This window comes from Arvicola amphibius, chromosome 12 (assembly GCF_903992535.2).
Source record: "Arvicola amphibius chromosome 12, mArvAmp1.2, whole genome shotgun sequence".
Taxonomy (NCBI): domain Eukaryota; kingdom Metazoa; phylum Chordata; class Mammalia; order Rodentia; family Cricetidae; genus Arvicola; species Arvicola amphibius.
The window spans coordinates 139,571,825-139,591,512 of NC_052058.2; the positions used below are offsets into that span (position 1 = coordinate 139,571,825).

Consider the following 19,688-nt stretch of genomic DNA (forward strand, 5'->3'; position numbering starts at 1 on the left):
TACATAAAAGACAATGATAACTTAGAATAAAGAAGCAATATGCTGAAGATAAACTGTTCAAAACAGGACTTGTGGATGAATTAGATTTGAGAATGAAGCAAGAATATTTTATTTCTGGATTGAATGAAGTCATGTACTAAGGTGAGAAAGGCCAGCAGAAACCAAGACTGTAGAAGGAAGAAAGAAAAGAATAGTGGAGAGGAAAATCTAGCTCCATTCTTGCCATATTATGTTTGAGATTCCAAATGGATGTGTAAGTAGACAGCAAGCTCAAAATTCTTATCTAGAAAGTTAAAAAGTAGGAGTCATCACCTTGAAAACACAGGGCTATTTCAATAAAGAGCGCACAGCTGGTCTAAGCTAAGGCAGAGAAACCAAAGGTTAATGGCTGACAGTGAGTCTGGAAAGATCAAAATGGAACGATCTTATGAGGTGAAGCCATTGCTGACTGCAGACACAGCAGCGAACAGTAACAGTACAGGAAAAAATACTGCATGCTATGCAATCAGTCATTCTACTATGACATACACACACATTTTACGAAATCTCTCTACAACTCTATGGAGTCAATGTTATAATCGGTATTTTAAACAATGAACCAGCCTCAGATAGAGGACTTCTCAAAGAACACATGTACAATTGTTACTTTCACTTAACAGTCTGATTTTAGAGGGCTATCTCTTAACCCTGTCTTACAGCCCCTCTATGTATCTTTCACGTGCCTTCAAAGTTTTTGTTTCTGTTTTTTGGTTTTAAATGAACTGGTATGTAGGGCTGAAGATGGCTCAGTTATTAAACGCACTTACAGCTCTTGCAAAGGATCTGTTCCTGTTTCCAGTATCTACATAGTAGCCCACAACCATGCTTAACACCAATTCCAGATGATCTGAGCCCCTCTTCAACCTTTAAGGATACAAGGTACATGTGGTATACATACATATGCAGGCAAAATACTCACACATAAAAGAAACTTTAAAAAAGAGAGAACAGGAATATTGGTCTGAATTTTAGAAATACAATTCTAACCTTAAATAGTAGATAAACTTCTAAGAGTAAGGACCAAAGGTGAGACAGGCAGATACAGCGTTATACAATGACAGAGCATCTTGTTTAAAAAAAAAAAAAAAAAAAAAAAACTGCATATGCATGCTGCCAGTGACAAGAACAAGGAGAAAAAGGACCAGCTCACAGAACAAAAACTCACCATCCATTACTGAAAACATTTCTCAAAGCATAAAAACTTTTGTGAATCTTTTTATTTCTGCATAGAAAATAAAACTAACATTAATCCAAAACAGTCATTAAAAGATGTGCCTTGAAGGGCTGGACATGAATGATATCCTGGGTTTGATCTTCAGTCATATAAGAAAAAATAAGCCTTGATGTTTGTTAGAAATGTGATTAATGTCTGATTTTTACCTATGTTAGAAAGTGCACTCTGGTTTCTGCACCACCAAGTTCTAACCAACGGAAGTAAATTACCTAATACTATACAATACTGTATAAATACAATGTGCCATCTCACACACACAGTCTAATGATTTAAACTTAGATGTGATTTCATCTTTAGTCATTATTAAGACACTCAATGTTAAAATTAAATGTGATATTTATCAACTAGATTCAGTTATAACAATATTGCTAAAAGTTTGTAAAAAATTAATATAAAAGTATTCATTAAATTAAAGCAGCACAGATCCTATGCTATAAGACTTTCAAATTAACCAATGAGCTTATACTATTTAATCATAATAAACTGGACAGAGGGTGTGCTTATCATATGGTACACAGATAAAGTAAATGCAGATGAAGTCATTTGGCTTCACAGACCAGGCAAAATGAAGCATGAAAAAACCAGAGATTACTTACTAATAAAAAGCTATTTCAAGCATATTTATTCCAGGTAGGTGAACCATTTTTTCTTCTAAATTCAAATGTTAAAGACCACGTCTTGTACTTTCATAACTAAGACATAATTCACTGAAGATATTCAAATCTAATTCTAAAACAATTGAAGGAGAGACTAGAATCAAGACACAATCACAGATCAAAACTCTAAAGTAAAACAGCCAATGAAAACATTTTATATATGATCTGAGAGTGAACTGGCACTGGGCTATTTTTCCAACATGCACACATGAGCACTCTCCTATACCAAGTCCTTGTGCCACAAACACTAAGCATTCTCTCACTGACATACACAATCTTCCTAGGAAAAGATACATGAAAGGAAGGAAAGAGGAAAACAAGGGAGCTTACTTCTGTGTATCAAGGCTCAGGCAGTGAGCTGTGACCTCATCTCATGTAAAGTCTAACGCCATGGGGCAGGCGGCACAGTTCCACTTTACTGATGCTAGTTCATTAGTTTTGTCAGTAGTAAAGTTGGCATCAAAATCTGACTAAAAAAAAAAAAAAAAAATCAAAGAACCTTCCTTCAAGGCTTGCAAATCAGAATCTTTGCATGAGCTTATCTATCTTAAAAACTCATTCAATTTCCCTATTTACTCTTCTTTAACTACTTAAACTGGAGAAGGCATCCACTTCTCAATTTATGAATAACACATTTATGAATATTTTTAATCTTGTAAAAAAGCAACAGTGGTCATTTTCAGTACACAAAGCAGTATTCTCCTTGCTCCTTCACTGACAAAAAGTTTACACTATACTTTGTAACATTCCTATGAACCATGAGTTTATCTTTAAAGGGGGAGCATGATATGGTAAAACAGAATGTTAGAAATTTAAACACCTCAGAAAATCCATGATTTTTATCACTGTATGTTACAATGAATTCGTCTTCTTACCAGACTAACAGATGCAAGAGGAAAACTGATGGTTTTCCAAGTAGATTGACAAGCATGCTACTTTCCAAAAACAAATTTGATTGTGGACCCCTCCTCAATCAGAACACCATGTACTAAGATTTAACTTAGCAAACGTCACCTTCAAATACAAAGTTAGAGTGAAAAAATACAGAAAAATTGCATTTCCAATTACATTTACCAAAAAATAAAAAAAAAAAGACCTTTGTCACATATACCTGCTGTGGAAACATAACTACATAGAGAATTAAATTACTCTCAAGGCATAATTCCCCATGCTAACGTTACAATCATTTTTAAGCCTCAGCTCTTCCCTCCTTTGATCTCCCTCCAACTTTTCAATTTAATATCTTATTAGAAGAATAAAGAGCAAGTTTACCTTCATGAAAGACTCTGACTTTATGTCTAACAACAGTGCGGATGGAAGCGATAGGCAGGTACGGTTGTCTTTGGAGAGGTCACTGTTCTTCACAAGCATGGACAGTTTTAGTACACACATATTTCTCACAACACTCTTGCAACAAGAATTATTAATCAAGAGTCTGCAAGCCAGTTTCCACCATTTTAACACTATTTAACTCTCAACCTTTGCAACAATGTGTACTGAGAATTAAAAGTAATTCAAGTTCAATAAATTCACAACACAAAGTAATTGTACTATCTTATACGACATACAGATATGTTCCAGTAAACACTCCATTTGTATAGCATTACATTTAATACCATTTAAATCATCTTTGGGGGAACTTGTCTCCCTAAAAGTTGCCATTTACAAGCAAAGTAATAAAGTCAGAGCTTTGACGATACAAAAATATACAAAAACAAAAGTCACAAATAGCATAATAGTTGCTTCATCCTCATTTTCTAAATCCACATTTTAAAAAAATGTCATTTTTGTATGTTTGGGGAAAAAAAACTACTTTGTTTACCTTTTCCACAAACTGTTCAAGCACTGCCAAGGTAACACAGATTTTAAAACTGACAACTAGACTACTTAGCAGTTGCCAAAACAACGCAGCTGGATTCTTAAAGGGAAAGTACTCTTGTGTAATATACACCTAATTACTGCTTTAGAGAACCTCACTGTCACACAGTAATGGATGATACAAGACATAAAGGAGACACAGCGCGCTACAAAGTTGAAAACTGTTATACAATATTAGTTTTAAAAGACGTATACCGTTGTCAACACATCACAGCGGGTCTTCTAATTGCAGTTGCTGGAATCCCAATTTCATAGTAAACTAGCGTTAACGCAATGTTGTATTCAATCTACACAAGGTTCCCTACTGGATCATGACAGGAGGCTAGGAACCTATTTAAGGTCTGAGCAAGAATTTGATAATTACACTTTCTCGGGGAGAGGGAGGAAATGCTAATTCAGAAATGCTCACCTTCCCCAAACTTGTCTGCATGATCACCTATCTCTAATCCTGAACTGTCCAAAAACAGATGATATTGAACCCAAAGGCAAAGTTTCCATCTCACCACGCGCCCCCCGCGCCGCAGATCTACTCGACCGCCGCGAGCAGGGAATGGGTCCCTTCTGCAGCCCCTACTTCCCGAGACCTTGCCCCGCACCCGCAGGTGCTGGGAGCCCGGCCGCCGCCCGGGCCAGCCCGACACACAACCCTGCCACGGACATCCCCACGGCGGAGTTCAGCCCCCTACCTTCCGCCCCAGCGAACCAACCTTTCCCCGAAGCAGAAGTGGGGGAACTTCAAGTGCGAGCACAGGGCCGGACACCCCCCACCCCGCCCCGCGCCGGAGGTCTAGCGCGCCGGAGGACCCCGCGGTTCGCGAAGCTACAGAAATGGACCGAGCGGCTCCGCGGCCCCCTGGGAACTCCGTCAACTTTCAGGGAGGAGCGGTGCGACGCGGCGGGGGCCCCCGAGGTGGCGCGCTCGGGGAGGCGGCCCACGACGGCCCCCCCTCTCCAAGGCCCCCCGCCGCCGCCGCCGCGCCCGCAGCCCCCGGGCCCGCCCCGGGGCACCCCGCCCCCACCGCGCGCCGCCGCGCCCCTCTGTTTTCCCGAGGGCCCCGCCGCCCTGAGCCCAGCCTCGCCCCGGTGCCGGAGCCCCGCGGGCGACCCTCCTCGGCCGCGTCGTCCCCCCTCCCAGGGCCCCCCCACCTCAGCGCGGTCCGACTCCCTTCCCAGCCGCCGCCACATCCCCGCAGCCCGCGGCCCCTCACCAGGTCTCCGCTACAGCCGGCGGGCGCGCACAAGCCGCAGCCCCGGCCCGGCCCGCCACAGCACTCCGCGCCGCCCGGAGCCGCCTCCTTCAGCCCGGGACTCGCCGGGACATCCGCGCACGGATCCCCACACCGGGGCTATTTTTAGGAGTCAGGCCTCGGCCAGACCGGAACTCGTTCTTCGCGGCGCGCGTGCGCACTGCGAGGACGCCTTGGTGTCCCTCCGCCGGCCTTGCCTCTCCCTTCCTCTCGGCTTCCTCTCTTTCTTCTCTCTGTCGAGGTCCCCTTTTAGGGCTGCTTTCTCCTCTCGGTGGGTCCTGAAGGGTTTGGCATGGGCGAGACAAAGGGACAGGTCAAGAGAGTCACGCCGTGTGAACAGCTATCGCTGTTTCACAAGGACATGAGGGGCGGACTATGTTTTTCCGGGTGGGTGAGGAGACAGATCACCCGGCACAGGAAGGAGATGACGGCGGCTTGGCGCCGGGGCTGCAGGCTGGAGCGCTCTTCCCTCTGAAGGACCGTGTTCTCCTGGAAGGGATACCGGTCACTTGATGAGGGCCTGGGCGTGGCGGGCCGGCGGCGTCGCGCCCCCACCGCCTCCTGGACCAGCCCGGGCTCCTGTTGTCGCGGCGCGTGACCGGTCCCCGCGCTTGGTCCACGGCCACAGCTGACTCCGGGCACCGCGGGACAACCCAGACGCTCCGAGCCGAGGCCAGGTCCTTGTCCTCGTGCGTGCTGGGCCTGCCCAGACGTCGGCTCGCCACGCCCTCACTGTGGTCAGGGCCACACCTGTGTCCGAGCCTGGACAGCGACCGGGTCACCCCCGCTGGGCCCTGTCCCTGGCCACTCCTTTCTAGCAGGGGCTTGGAAAGCAAAAGACATCTGGGGAATCAAGCAACCTGCCTATCTGGGCTGTTGTTAATAGTACAGCTTCAGCGCTAAACTGTATCTCACTTAATCCTCACATCCTCTTAAAGTGCGAGAACCACTCTGAAAAAGCAGGGCCACACAGCGTCAGAGAAGGGCAATGAAGACTTGAACTCCTAACCACTGGGCAAACGGACTTTTCTAAGGGAAAAAAAGATGTCATTGAGACAGTGGTTGTCTTTTGTTAGGTCACTGATTTTGTCCAGAGAGGTCTTCTAGAAATGAATCTCTGCTGGTCCTCATCGCAAAAGCTGCCACTCCTGTAGAGGCTCTTAGCGTTGGATTGCTTGTGTCCAAACCCAGAGGTGCCCATGCAATGCATGCAGACCCAACGGTATATTTTCATTCGAAGATGAGCGATTCAATACTGTATTCGGTACTTTAAAACAAGTCACTGGGGTGGGTGAACAGACATACAGAGGAACTGGGAAGTTACAAAGGAAACTGGAGGCTCGCTGGCTTCCTCCCTCAAGGACAACAAGGCAATGTGCTGGGGCGAGTCTAACACAAAGGCACTACAGAGATACCAGATACCAGACACTGGAAAATAAGCGCAGAGCCTCTCTTCAGTGATCAGGGGAGTTTGGTGGAGGAGGGTGGCAGGGAACCCTTATCTTCCCCTCTGGCCTGGCAGACCCTTTGAAGGAAAAAGGCCTGAGCCCAGACTGCAGAGAGGATTTTAAAACACTCTAAATCTGGTGGAAACCAGCAAGGTATGTGGAAACGCGTGTGTTTTAACCTGCAAGAAGCTGCTACAGCAGCTGTGTTAACACCTCTCCTCCAGGAAAGCAAGACTGTTTGACGACTTCCTTCAAAACCAAGGGTGAAGGACGGTGAGGAACGGCTCCTCCTCAGCAGCTTTTCACCGGGGGAGAGAAGGAAGGGCAATGAGGACAAGTGGTCTCAAAAGGTTCTTGACTCTCAAAGCTCCCCCAGCTCTGCCCTCCGTGTCCAATGCTCCTGGGACACACAAGACTCAACCGAGACTGCCCACCCACCGCCGAATGGCCCTGCTTTTGGTCACCCTGGAAGCCAGGCGGAGAACTTGGCCAGAAGTGCAGCCAAGACCAAAATGTTTGCATGGTTTTAGAGAGAGGCATTCTTCTCTCGGTGGCTCCTGCACCACAATGCCATTGCCTAAGAATTAGAAGCTTTAAGAGAATAAAGGGTGATTGGGAAAAGAATGCAGCTATTGTAAAACATGCTAGCAGCGCACACTCCACTGTTAAGAGTGGGTATCTTGAGGAAGGGGGTGAAGCCTCTCCAGATCTCAGAAACCTGTGCCTGAAGTCCAGTAGCCAGCAAGCTTGGCATGGACCATATGCCCAACACGTCTGTGTGCTGCTGACTCAAAGGGAACTCCTGAGGAGCAGCACTTGGTCCCCCTACTCTGTCTGGCCTTCTTAAAGCCGCAGTGACCAGGCTGCAGGGGCTCAACATTGCACTGGGCAATGGACTTGAGAACAGCCCATCTTCCTTCGAAGAGGCTGCCAGGCTAGAACAATGATCCAGCTTAAGACAATCCAGCTTCTCAGTCACCTTGAAAGGGACTTCCTCCTGCGACAGAGCAGACAACGAGTGTCCACAGAAGGAAGATCATTAAGGAAGGCTTCTTACAGGGGACCATGCCCATAGAGAATCTAGAAAAATAAAAGGGCCCTCTCGCTAGCTCTTAATAGGAAGGCAAAAGAAACAGGATCCCTGGTCACTTGGTCAGAGTCTTTCTGTCTGTCACCTAACTGTCACCACTCAGGAAACCTAATGGCTGCTTTGTGCACGCCAGCCTGTTTTCCCATCAGAAGAATAAACCACTTTGTAACTGGTAAGTCTCTGTACGATGGCCCTCTTCTAAGATAGCACATCAGTGAAAGCGCAGGCTGTTCTTTATGCTTGTCTGTCTCCTCCCTTCTAGAGGGTGCACCCTATAAAGAAAAAAAAAAGCTGATTTATTTCATATACCCACAGTGCTTGGCATGGAGTGCAACTAAATAAATCCTTGTTCTATGTTTAGGAGCCTTTTCAGCTGACAGTGTTCTCCTGGGGGTGGGGGTGGAGGCTTGAACATGCCACAAGAGAGGATCCATGGCTGACTTGGCACACCCTCCAGATGGAGGGCCACCAAGTAGTGGCACATGAGGCCGGAAGTGTGGTTGGTAGTGAGGTAATGCAGAACCTGAACATACCGTCTATTTGCCTCTTACACTGAAGCCAGTGGGGAGCTACCAACAGACATTAAGTGGGTGGAGAGCTTGGTCTATTTGGTATATTGTGGAGCAAGAGAGAGAAGCTGTCCCAACAGATCAGAGGAGACCAAGGAGAACTGTCCATGAAATGCAAAAGGGTACTGGACCCTAGACGCGATTCTTGTACTAAAAAAGAGATCTAGGTGGGAAAGTGGTAAAATTTAACTAAGGTCTGTGTCAGTATTAACCTCCTTATCATATTTTTATTTTAAATGAAGTGGCATTCAAAGAAGAATTTATTAAATTTGTTATGCCCGTTTTGAAAGGCTTTGTCAGTCTAAAATTATTTTAACACAAAGTAATTTTGGAATAACAAGATAACATTTTAGTATTTTATAGATTACCACTTCCCCAGTTATAACCCTTGGAGTTAATAGAACTGACATGCTGGTTGTATGAAGTATTTTTATCACAAAATATAGTTGTAAGGCTACTTCAGTTTGAGCAATATTAAAACTACTGGTAAATGTTTATAAGTATTTTGGGAAAAATATTGGAAATTGTCTTAAAATGCTTCTAATTACAGCACCAATCAGTGGAGTTCCATGTCTGCCATGTACTTGTCCCTAAACCTCAGAACCTGACGTCCACACGCAGAATTTCTAACATTGCCTGATGCATCCTTTTGAAGCATTAGAAGTGCTGTTTTCACTTTTCTTCGTTTATTATCACATGGGCTTTTATTCTTCTATGACTGATGATGAAAAGGATGAATGCAGGCCCTCAGAAAAGGGGATAAAAGATCGTTCCTTGGCTCAGTTAATATTCTTCCACGTGAACGTCTGCATAAAGATCCAATAAATTTGAAAAACACAAAACCTGGAATCTCTGACAGCTGCGTGTTTTACACTATCGAACTTCAAATGAGTCTTTCAATTCCTATTATATGTTGTCATCTTGCTATATTGTAGTTTTTCCTTCTGTGCAGAGTCTATGCACATTTTGCAGTGCTCTCCAACAACCAGCAGTAGATTCACATGTCAATTACAGTCATTCCAAACTTTGAGTTTATTATCTTTTCCCATTCTGTATCCTTCCAGAGAGGGGCTGTATTTCACACAGACTCCTCCACATCCCACCCACATCAGCGGCTTGCATATGAAGCTCGCATGATTGCGCGCTGCCTTTGTGCTCCTGTCAAGATGTTTCCCCCCAAGGCTGTCCCTGTCCTCTGGTCCCACCTCAGTAATTCCCTTCACAGTGCATTCCAGCATAACGAACCTCGGCTGTGTCTGCTAGGATGTCCACTTAGACCCCTTCTGGGTCTAGATGTCCCCCAAAGATCTCATGCATAGAAAATGATAGATTCTCTCTGTGACACATTTGCAAATTACCCTCAAACTTCAATTCACAGTCTAGCAGGAATTTATGTTTGTAAGAATTTTAAGGTGTTGAGATCTGAAACAAATTTGGGAGTCACCAAAAAACGTAAAGCAAAAAGATTTGGGATCGAATAGTCCTTTGCTTATGCTACTCCTCTGCCAACTTTTTCTAGGTGTGTTACATTGGGTAAATCGTTCAACTGCTCAACCTAAATTTCCCCATGTATAAGGCAATAGGAATTCTTACTTGAGGTTATTTTGAGGATTGAGTGGTCTGTGTAAATTGCTTAAATAAGCTTCACATTCATACCCCAACAGCAATTCTCCTTGTGATTGCTCACTGATAGATTTTGTGGCCTTCTCCAAAGATCCTGTTCTATGCACTGAAAGTACAGAGAAGGCCCATGTTCTCGTAGAACGTGTAGTCACGAAGGTAGACCATAAAAGATACATAAAAACTGTCCTATGTCAATAAGGGCTATGATAAAGACAATAGACTTCCCGATCACAATAGAGGAATTGTGCCAAGTCTTTAGCTTTGGGTTCAGGGAAGGTTTCTCTGAGGCAGCACTATTTAAGCCGAGTGTCCAAAATCCTGGCAAACTGAAGAACTTGGAAAGAGTGATTCAACAAAGGGAGGATGAATTGTTTGGAGCAAAACAAGGTTAGTCTGCTCAAAGCATGAAAGGTAAGTTGGGAGACAGGGCCATGTTTAAAGCCACCAAGGAAGAAGACTGGTTCATCACCTTTACTTATGCAGGAAAATGAAGAAAAGACGAGACAAAACTACCAGCAGGTTAATACAGACTCCTTCCTTTTTGTACAAAACAGGCTTGGCGCCTGCCCATTGGACCATTTGTTGGTTATTTGTATTTATTTGTTTATTTTAGATGTAAGAAATTCAAGTCAGACCAACATAAGCCACCATAACCCTCGGATGGAACGCCAGGCATCAGGCTAGATACCAGGCACCCCACCACACCCACATCTTGCCAGACCCTGTTTCTAACCTTTTGCTTTGACCTCTTTATAAATTAAACTTTGTCATGGATATCCATGTATATGAGGAGGAAACATGGCATATAGAAGGTTTGGCTGTATCTGCTGTTGAGGCTCCCACTGAGGGTCTGTAGATAAAGGGGGTCACTATAATCCTAGTTCCACCATTTCTGGTTGGAAGCTGAACTGGCACCTCCATTTGTCTCCATCTCCCCACTCTTTTCTGTACCTCTTTACATTGCTCTCACTCACAGGTAGGGATGCTGTCCATATAATCCTGCCGTAACTCTAGTCTTAGAATTTCCTACCTAGCAATTTCCCTCACAAAGAAGAGTTTTCATTTTTTTTATTAGCAAAGTTCCACTCGAGCCTGGTCCGGTTGCATGTCACTGAACCAACCACGATAGCCAGGGTAATAGGTTGATCTGATTGGTCAAATCTGGTCACTAACTAACCCTCTGGAGTCCTGAGGGGGTTCAAACTCACCCAAACCTCAGGGACGAGTAGACAGACAGAGAGAGAAACTATTCTCACCAGATTAGGATGCTATTACCAAAGGATGAGGTCCTGCTTGCCAGATGGTCAAAAAGAATGCCGGCCTCACCAAAGTCAATCAGCAATTTTCGCTTTGTATGTGCATGTTAGGCTGTGAGTGGCAGAACTGTGATCCATACCATTGACGTTAACCCTGGGCTCCTGTTGGGAAAGGAACAGGAAAATATAAAGAAACCCAGCAGATGTTGCCGTAACATCTTTGCCCTTCACAGAACCCTAAGGCTGACATCTGCTCTTATTCCCACCCAGTCCTCAACCTAATAGCTTTTACATTCTTTGCAACCTGCAATATTTTCAGACAAATCTATCTCTTCTTTTCTCTGGCAGGAACTGGGACTAGTGCACCCTATTGTTATACAACACTTGTCTCACGTAGGCCTTCCTGAGTCATGCTCTTGAGAGTCATCCCTGTGTAGCCCTACATGGTATGTGGTGTCCTTCTCTACCAGGGAGTATTTGTAGCTAGCAGACTGCTGCTTGGCTCATTTTTCCAGTGCCTAGTGTCTTGTGTTTGGTTGTCTCATATTAATTTAGATAGGGGAATCTCTTCTTGGGGCATAGGATGACTAGCAAGCAGTCAGATCACAGCCTCCAATTGCTGTTCCAGGAGGAGCCAGAGCCCTTTGTCCATGTGGGCCCTAAATAAATTATGCCAAACCCCAGAGCCTCAGGAGCTCCTGCATGTGAACCTAGAGAGTACCACACACACCTGACTCCAGGCCCTCTCCTTGGAACTCCTTTCCTTTAGCAGAGGTCCAACCAGCAGTCATGGGGCCTTTCTCGTTAATGCTTTCGCTATAATCTGGCACATAGGAGGCTTTCAATTAAAAAAAAAAAAAGACAGTCTGTGTGTTCAAGCAGTCAGTGGAAGAATACCTTGGTCTTATTTAAAAACTCGGTTTAACTCAGAACCTAAAGGAGTCATCAGAAAACTCAGGACTGGAAAAATCTATTCATGCTGGGCTTTACAGAGGAAATAAAGCCTAGAGGTCAGAAAGTCATGTTTTTCAAAGTTCGTATCAAAATGGCCTCTAAAAAAGAATGAGCTACATTTTGGGTTTAGATTTTCAATGAGGTTCCTGTTTTTGTCAGAAATCTCAACCTCTGCTGGGTAATTGCACAACCCCTGACTTCACTCAGCCAGTAGTGCAGTCTTGGCACGATCGACGTTTCTCAGTACATGCCGTAGGCAAGATTTTTTTTTTTTTTTTATGAGCCTTGATTCTTGTCTTGGCTTCATTTGATCATGTATACCTGTAAGTCAGCACACAGATGAAAGCAGACAGCACCTCTCAGCACCAAGAGGAGCAAGTGCCACCGAAAACGACAACATGTTTATCGTACACACATCTACAGGAATGCGAAGGGCTTTCCAGCCGCCGTGCTCTGGCACGTTCTGCACAGTAAGCATCCTGCTTGAAGGGGCTAGGCCCTCTCCTGGAGAATCATTTACAATCGCCAGAAGCTCAAAGAAGTTCCTTTCCTCAGAAAGGAAAAGGAAAAGGGGCTGAGAGCCCTGTCTGAGTGCTTCATCGGGGTTCCCTGTCTTGACCTTTAGATCTCTTAAGAGAGTGCATTTTGAGCAGCTTCTCTCCAGAAACCTGTTCAGTGGCAGAATGGAGGTTTCCAGAAGTCGGCAGTTTTCATCTTTCCGGATAAAAAAGATGAAAAGGTTTTTGTTGTTGTTGTTTTTTTTTTAACACACCGAGTTGGCAAGGGTGTATAGAAACAGGCATTCTTGTACTTAGGAAAGTAAAAATGAGTGCAATCTCTTTAGAAGACGTCCAGTTAATGTCTGCCATCATATTAAATGCACAGCCCCTTGACCTACCAAGGAATGTTCTCCATAGAACGCATCTGTATTTATCACAGAATTACTTACAACAGCTAACTAAATCAGAAAACAAATGCCTGTCCAAGTGAGAATGAGTAAACAATTTTTAGTATAAACACATACGATAATACAATTTTTCTTATCTTATACGTTCAGGGGTCCCCGTCATCCAAGGGGTTCCATTCTAAGACACTCAAGGATGTCTGAAATTATGGCTCGTTTCTGACATCCATGGTAAACCATGTTTTGTTTTCCCCACATATTGCACAGCACTGCCACCCAGTTCCAGATTCAGCTGTCCTTCCACGTGCTGTGTCCTGGAACCTCCTTCACAACACTGCTCTTGCTATCTGAGGCCAGACTTACATAAAATAAGGATTATTGGAACACAAGCACTGAAGTATAGTGGCAGTGAGCCTGATAACCAAGAAAATTGCACAAGCAACTAACAGGAGGGTAGCATATACCATGTAGATATGCTAGACAAGGGGCTGAGTCATATCCCAAGCTGCTCAAAAGGAGATGGCAAGATTTCATGTTACTCATAATGGGACACAGTTTACAAATCATGGATTTGAGTATTTCTGAAAATTTCCACTTCTATTTCAGACCATGGTTGACCACGGGTAACTAAAACCACAGAAAGTAAAACTTCAGATAAGAGGGGAACTATGGTTTATGATGGAGGGGGAGTGTGTGGTGTTCCTCAACAAGGTCATTTTTGGAGGCACATCGGGCTTCTGGTGGGGTGGTGTCCAAGATGCTATTGAACATTCTAGAATGCACAAAACAGTCTCTCCGCAGTAACAGAAAAGAGGTATCCTGCACATGTCATCAGTGCTCAGGCTAACAGAACTTTTCACAAGGTTCCCTAAAGAGAGGGGAAGTTGGCTATGACCCTTTTGCCCTGGTAGAGTTTCATGTGTGCGTGTTCTCCATGTGTATTTTTAAAGTCCATGTTAAGCAGTTTACAAATGCGCATTTTCAAGCTTTCTCCTGCTGCATGCATATCAGGGAGCAGCCTGCCCCATAAACAAGCATTTGTTTATCTTGCCTCAGATCCTCTCCTTGCTAAGAGTAAAGAGAAACCAGGAATGAGTTGGAATTGAGAAAAACTATTTGAAATTCACACATTTCTGGGCCATTTCTGTCACCTGGAGAGAGGACCATCATGAATTTGTTCATTCTAAAAGTAAATATAGAAAAGCACGTCGATTTTTGCTGACTGCCTGCCTTTCCTCACAGTGACTTTAAAACCTGGAGACCCAGTCAAAATGCTCTGTCCCTTTCCCCAGCATGTACACACCAGCAAGGTGGAAAAAAAGCCCAGGATCTGAGTGTCTGAGAGAATTAATGTGCAAATTTTATAATTAAAATAGCAAGTTATCTCTTGAAATATCTTAAACACCAGTTAAGAATGTAACCACAGGCCGGGTGGTGGTGGCTCACGCTTTTAATCCCAGCACTTGGGAAGCAGAGGCAGGTGGATCTCTATGAGTTAGAGATCAGCCTGGTCTACAAGAGCTAGTTCCAGGACAGGCTCCAAAGCTACAGAGAAACCCTGTCTTCAAAAAACCAAAATAATTTTAAAAATTAATAATGTAGGGGCTGGAGAGATGGCTCAATGGTTAAGAGCATTACCTGCTCTTCCAAAGGTCCTGAGTTCAATTCCCAGCAACCACATGGTGGCTCACAAACATCTGTAATGAGGTCTGGGGCCCTCTTCTGGCCTTCAGGCATACATGCAGAGAGAATATTGTATACATAATAAATAAATAAATAAAAAAAAATTAATAATGTAACCACAAAAGTTTGCCAAATTAGTTCTAAGCAATGATGCTGGCTTCAATATTATCTACAATGGCAAGAATGTGAACATAATAAGAAGAGGCGAGGGAAAACTTATGTAAATAACATCACAATCCTCACATGGCATATTCTTCCGCTGCTAGAAATGAACCAAATTCCACCAGTTGAAGTGGAATTATCTTAGAGTTATCTCAGAGAACGTTCACATTAATGTGGAATTTCAAATCCCTCATCACACATAGACATTTTGATTTTGGGGAAGAATATGAGAAGCTCATCATGTATTTTTTTGTCTTGAGAGAGCAACTGAGACAAAGATGTGAGGGGCTGTCTTGCGAAGCTTGACATTTTGTACTACCGCCTATGTTGTTTACATGTTCTATACATGCATATGCACATACATTATCACTTGAAATTCTTTCATGACACCAAGATGATAAGAACACATAGCCCATGTAAATGAGATTTTTCTCCGGTGTTTTTATTTATGAAAAATGCTCCCAATATATAAATTCTAGTTTCCCAACTCATGATGATATAACTTTTACTTTTTGACCTGCTGGTTCTCTATAAGCGAGGAAGTGATATACATTCAATAGTTAGGTGCTTAGAGTTTGAAGTTTGTGGGCAGCAAGATGGCTCAACAAGTAAAGTCTTTGCCGCGCAAGTCTGATGACTTCTGTTCAGCTCGTGCAATGGTAGAAGAAGGGGACTGACTTATTCTCTGATCTCCACATGTACTGTGACATGCATGCACCCATCTGCATACAGTATACACTCATTTTTTAAAAAATATTTTGAATTTTGTTGTTTCTGGACTAGTGTCATAAAGTACAACCTTTTCTGCCAAGTAACAGTGAGTCACACAATGGCCACAGTCACAAAGAGAAACAAACACTGTACTATAGTGGGGTCTAGAGTCTATGGAAGGCTGTTTTCGGGGTGTGTGTGTGTGTGTGTGTGTGTGTGTGTATCTGTCTGTCTGTCTATGTGAGGTTAGAGGACAACTTTCAGGAATAAGTTCTCTCATTCCACCAGGTGGGCCCCAGGGATCAAACTCAAGATTCTCAGGATCATCAGCCTTGGCAACAGGCATCTTTTCCCACTGAGCCATCTCACTGGCCAATGATAAGTCATTTCAAGATAAAATTCTTGTGGTGAAATGGTGCTTGAGTAGACACAAAGTCCTATGTCTCTATGTAACATTTCCTGTTTCCTCCTGATAGTAAATGTCTCTCTTAACCAACTGGGCAGAGGGGGGGAGCAAAGTGAGCTATTTCCAGTTAATCCTACTCAGTCTAGAAATCCCACTGTGGTGGTGTGAATAAGAATGGCCCCTAGAGGCTCATATGTGTAAATACTTGGTCCCCAGTTAGTGGAACTGTTTAGGAAGGATTAGGAGGTGTGGCCTTATTGAAGTGGGTGTGGCCTCCTTGGAGAAGATATGTCACTGGGGATGGGCTTTGAGGTTTCGAAAGCCCATGCCAGGTGCAGTGTCTGCCTGCTGCCTGTGGATCAGGATGTAAAGCTCCCAGTCGTTGCTCCAGTACCATTTCTGTCTGATTTCTGCCATGATGATCATGCACTAAGCCTGACACCACTTGCATTGCAAGACTCCTTTAGTTCCTCCTGGTTCTTAAGCACCATCACTCAGGTGTGTCTGCCCAGATTTTGATGTAGTGACCCCTCACCTAACTGCAGAACTCCTGGATCAGACTGCCTCTCATTTACAAATGACATGTTAAACTCCACTGGATCAAGATCCATGAGACAGATCCTCTCCATTTGCTTCCTCGGTGTTGTTCTTAACTTGGCTCCCTTAGAATTACTGGAAGAGTTTCAAAAGGATGTCAGAGCCTTCCCCTTCCCCAGCATCTTCTGATTCAATTGGTGTTGGCCACAGCCTTGGCATCATTTTAAAAGTCCTTAGGTGATTTCAATGTGCACCAAACCATGAGAACCACTGCTCTAGTTTCTTCATGCAACCCAGTTAGCTAACTGAGGTTTCAGTTAGAGACCACCGCTCTTGATCAGTCAGGTCTTTTGATGCATTGGTTTCTACTCTTTCTCTACCTTCTTTACTCTCTGTCATGAGCATCATTTCTGGATTAAGCAAGTGTGGTTTTGGATATACCCAAATAGATGATGGCTCACACAGAGCAGGAAGTTTCTAGTAACAATCAGAGAAAGACATACCTGAATGAGATCTCAGGGTATTCCAGAACTACCTTGGAAGGGGTCGGCACTTATGTTAGTGGAGACTGTGTTTTGTTTCCTGGCTACCCAAACCCAAATAATCACACATAAGCTATATTAATTGCAACACTGCTTAGCCAATACCTTGAGCATATTCCTGGCTAACTCTTATATCTTAAATTAACCCATTCCTATTAATCTGTGTATCACCATGAAGCTGTGGCCTACCGGTAAAGGTTTTGGGTGTCTTTCTCCTTCAGCAGCTACGTGCCATCTCTTTGATTCCACCTACTCTCTCTATATCTCTGTTCGGATTTCCCACCTGCCTTTATTCTGCCCTGCCATGGGCTGAAGCAGCTTCTTTATTAACAAATGATAATAAAACATTCACAGCATACAGAGAGGAATCCCACATCACACCTAGAACAATCCAGGCACAGATTAAGTTTCTGAGTAGCTAGGAGCAGATCCAAGGCCAGAACTGCTCACTACATAGGAAGAGAGTACCTGTAAGGCCTTTGAGATGAGTGATTCAAGGCCATTCAAGAGCAGAACCCACTTGGCAGCATGGATGATGGGGGATGGGAGACTAGAGAACAAGACCATCAGGACACTTGCAATGTTCCACTGAGAGTCTGCTAGGAGTAAGGCTTTCATCTGAATTGCTTCAGCACATCTCATGCCTGTGTGGTGGGAACAGCTGTTCTCACTTTTCTACCGGACAGTAGGGTGCGTGGAGTTCCCACAGCAAGTACTGTGGGTGTGCGCACAGCTCCTAAGAAATGCTCCTTTGGGCAGTAAGCAGATCCTTTGCTACGCTAGGATATTCACAGGCCACTGGAGGATTCTCTATGGGGGCTGGTGCTAGAATCAGGATCCTCTCTAGGAAGACAGGAATCCTTGTGGTGGAGAGGGCAACTCTTGATGCCTCATACCAGGTGACACACAATAGTCCAGTCATTGGTCCAACAGGTGCTCAGACTTCCATCACCGTAGTTGCTACAAGCTCCTGGACATATCACAAAAGCATCTGAGGTCAGCCATTTGGTTTGCATAACCCCAGGAGCCCCAACTGCATGTCGCAGCTGTTCTTAGCATCAGGCAGGCAGGCCAGCAGCCACTAGCAGGTGCCTGCCGAAGCCGCTGTGGCCTAGAAGTAGATCCTTGATCGTTCAGCTGTTGAGCATTATTTGAAGCATATGTCATGTGTTGTGTAGAGGATGGTGCCTATGCTTCAAGTTGAGGTCAGTTTATAGATGGGCCGTGGTCTTGGTAGTTTATTTATATGGGAAATAGCTTCAGACACTATGCTGCATGTGGGACAACACCCCTTTGATTCCACTAAATCTCTCTGGAATGGATATTTCCTTGTTTTAAGAGGTATTTTATTCAAGACACATTAAAGGCATTTTAAAGACAATCAAGATTGCCTATAATTTTAGATTTGAATCAATGTCTTAAAAAATTAAATTGGGTCTTCACGTTGCTGCGTTTAAAGTGAGCACGGGGATGACATAAGCTCACTTCAGGAGCGGGAACCCTCTCAGAGATGAGAAAAGGGGAGGAAGGGGAAGCTGAAAGAGGGACTCAGCGATGCAGTTTATGCAGAGTCCACACAGAAGGGGCCAGCAAGATGGCTTAGCAGGTGGTGGTGCTTGCTTCACAAGTCTGGCAACCTGAGGTAAAGCCCCACAGCTCTTGCTCTTAAAAAGTCAGATGCAGTGGTTGGTATATGTCTATAGTCCCAGCTCTCCTATGGTAAGATAGGACGCAGCGACAGGACATCATCCAAAAGCTCGTGGATGAGTCCAAGACCGGAGTACACATCACAGTGGCAGAGACAGTAAGAAAGACCTTGCTTCACTCAACAGCAAGAGAGGAGAGTCCTCTCTGTGAGGAATGGTTTCCACGCCATGTTTTCTTGAGGAAGGCCCATTTAGCCTTTAGGACCTGTTGACTCTATTTCTATGTTCTACAAACATAAAGCAAGGTCTTGACCATGATTCTTGTAGAGGTGTGTACACGTGTGACTAGATATGCGTGTGTGTCAGATACTGGGGTAGCTGATTCTTAACAGTTGGCCAATCACAAGATGTTCAGGGACAAATCTACTTTAGCACATAGTTTAACTCCACCCCCTTTTACTTCCTTTTGACCTTTACACCAGGCCTCTGCTCTTCATATTTTAGAAAGATCCAGGGGTCCTAGCACAAGACTATGTTTCTGTGTCTCTTATTCAACATGATTAAGATCTTACCAATGAGCCTGTGAATCATGATACCCCTCATCTTTAATCAATACCACCCTGCCACCTAGTTTCTATTTCTTCCTCTCAGAGGAATAAAACCTATGGGGTAGGAAGCCAGCTTTAGCTACATAGAACAACATTCTAGAGAAAAAGCCAGCAAACCAAGCCCATGTGCCAAGCCAGGCTGCTACCCATATTTTAAATAAAGGTTTATTTAAAAGCTTAAAAAAAGAAGGGAGGAGAGAACAGATACCCAAAGGCTGTCCCCTGACCCCCCCACACACTAATTCATTAACTAACTAATTGAAAAGCAATCAAACAAAGAGAACTGAAAGAGAGAGCAAATATCTGTTATACCAGGGTGGTAGATGCTCCACAGATGCATACTTTTATTTTTCTGTATCTTTGCTAAAATAGTATTGGAGATCAAACCCACAGCCTTAAACATGATATGCAAGCTGAGTTAACTACCCAGCTCTCTTGTTTCTTTATCTTTTTTCCTTTGAGACAGGGTCTCACTAACTTACTCAGTTGGCCTTG

At 44.1% G+C, this 19,688-nt stretch overlaps 1 protein-coding gene across 1 annotated transcript in view; it reads right to left on the reverse strand.

Annotated features, from left to right (window-relative positions):
* Nucleotides 1–5,724, reverse strand: part of Mef2a (myocyte enhancer factor 2A) — a 124,796-nt gene extending 119,072 nt beyond the window's left edge. Inside the window, exon 1 of the mRNA XM_038313354.2 lies at nt 5,016–5,724. The gene's annotated coding sequence lies outside the window, so the exon portion shown is untranslated. The remainder of the gene's footprint in view (nt 1–5,015) is intronic.
* Between the last annotated feature and the right edge of the window lie 13,964 nt (nt 5,725–19,688).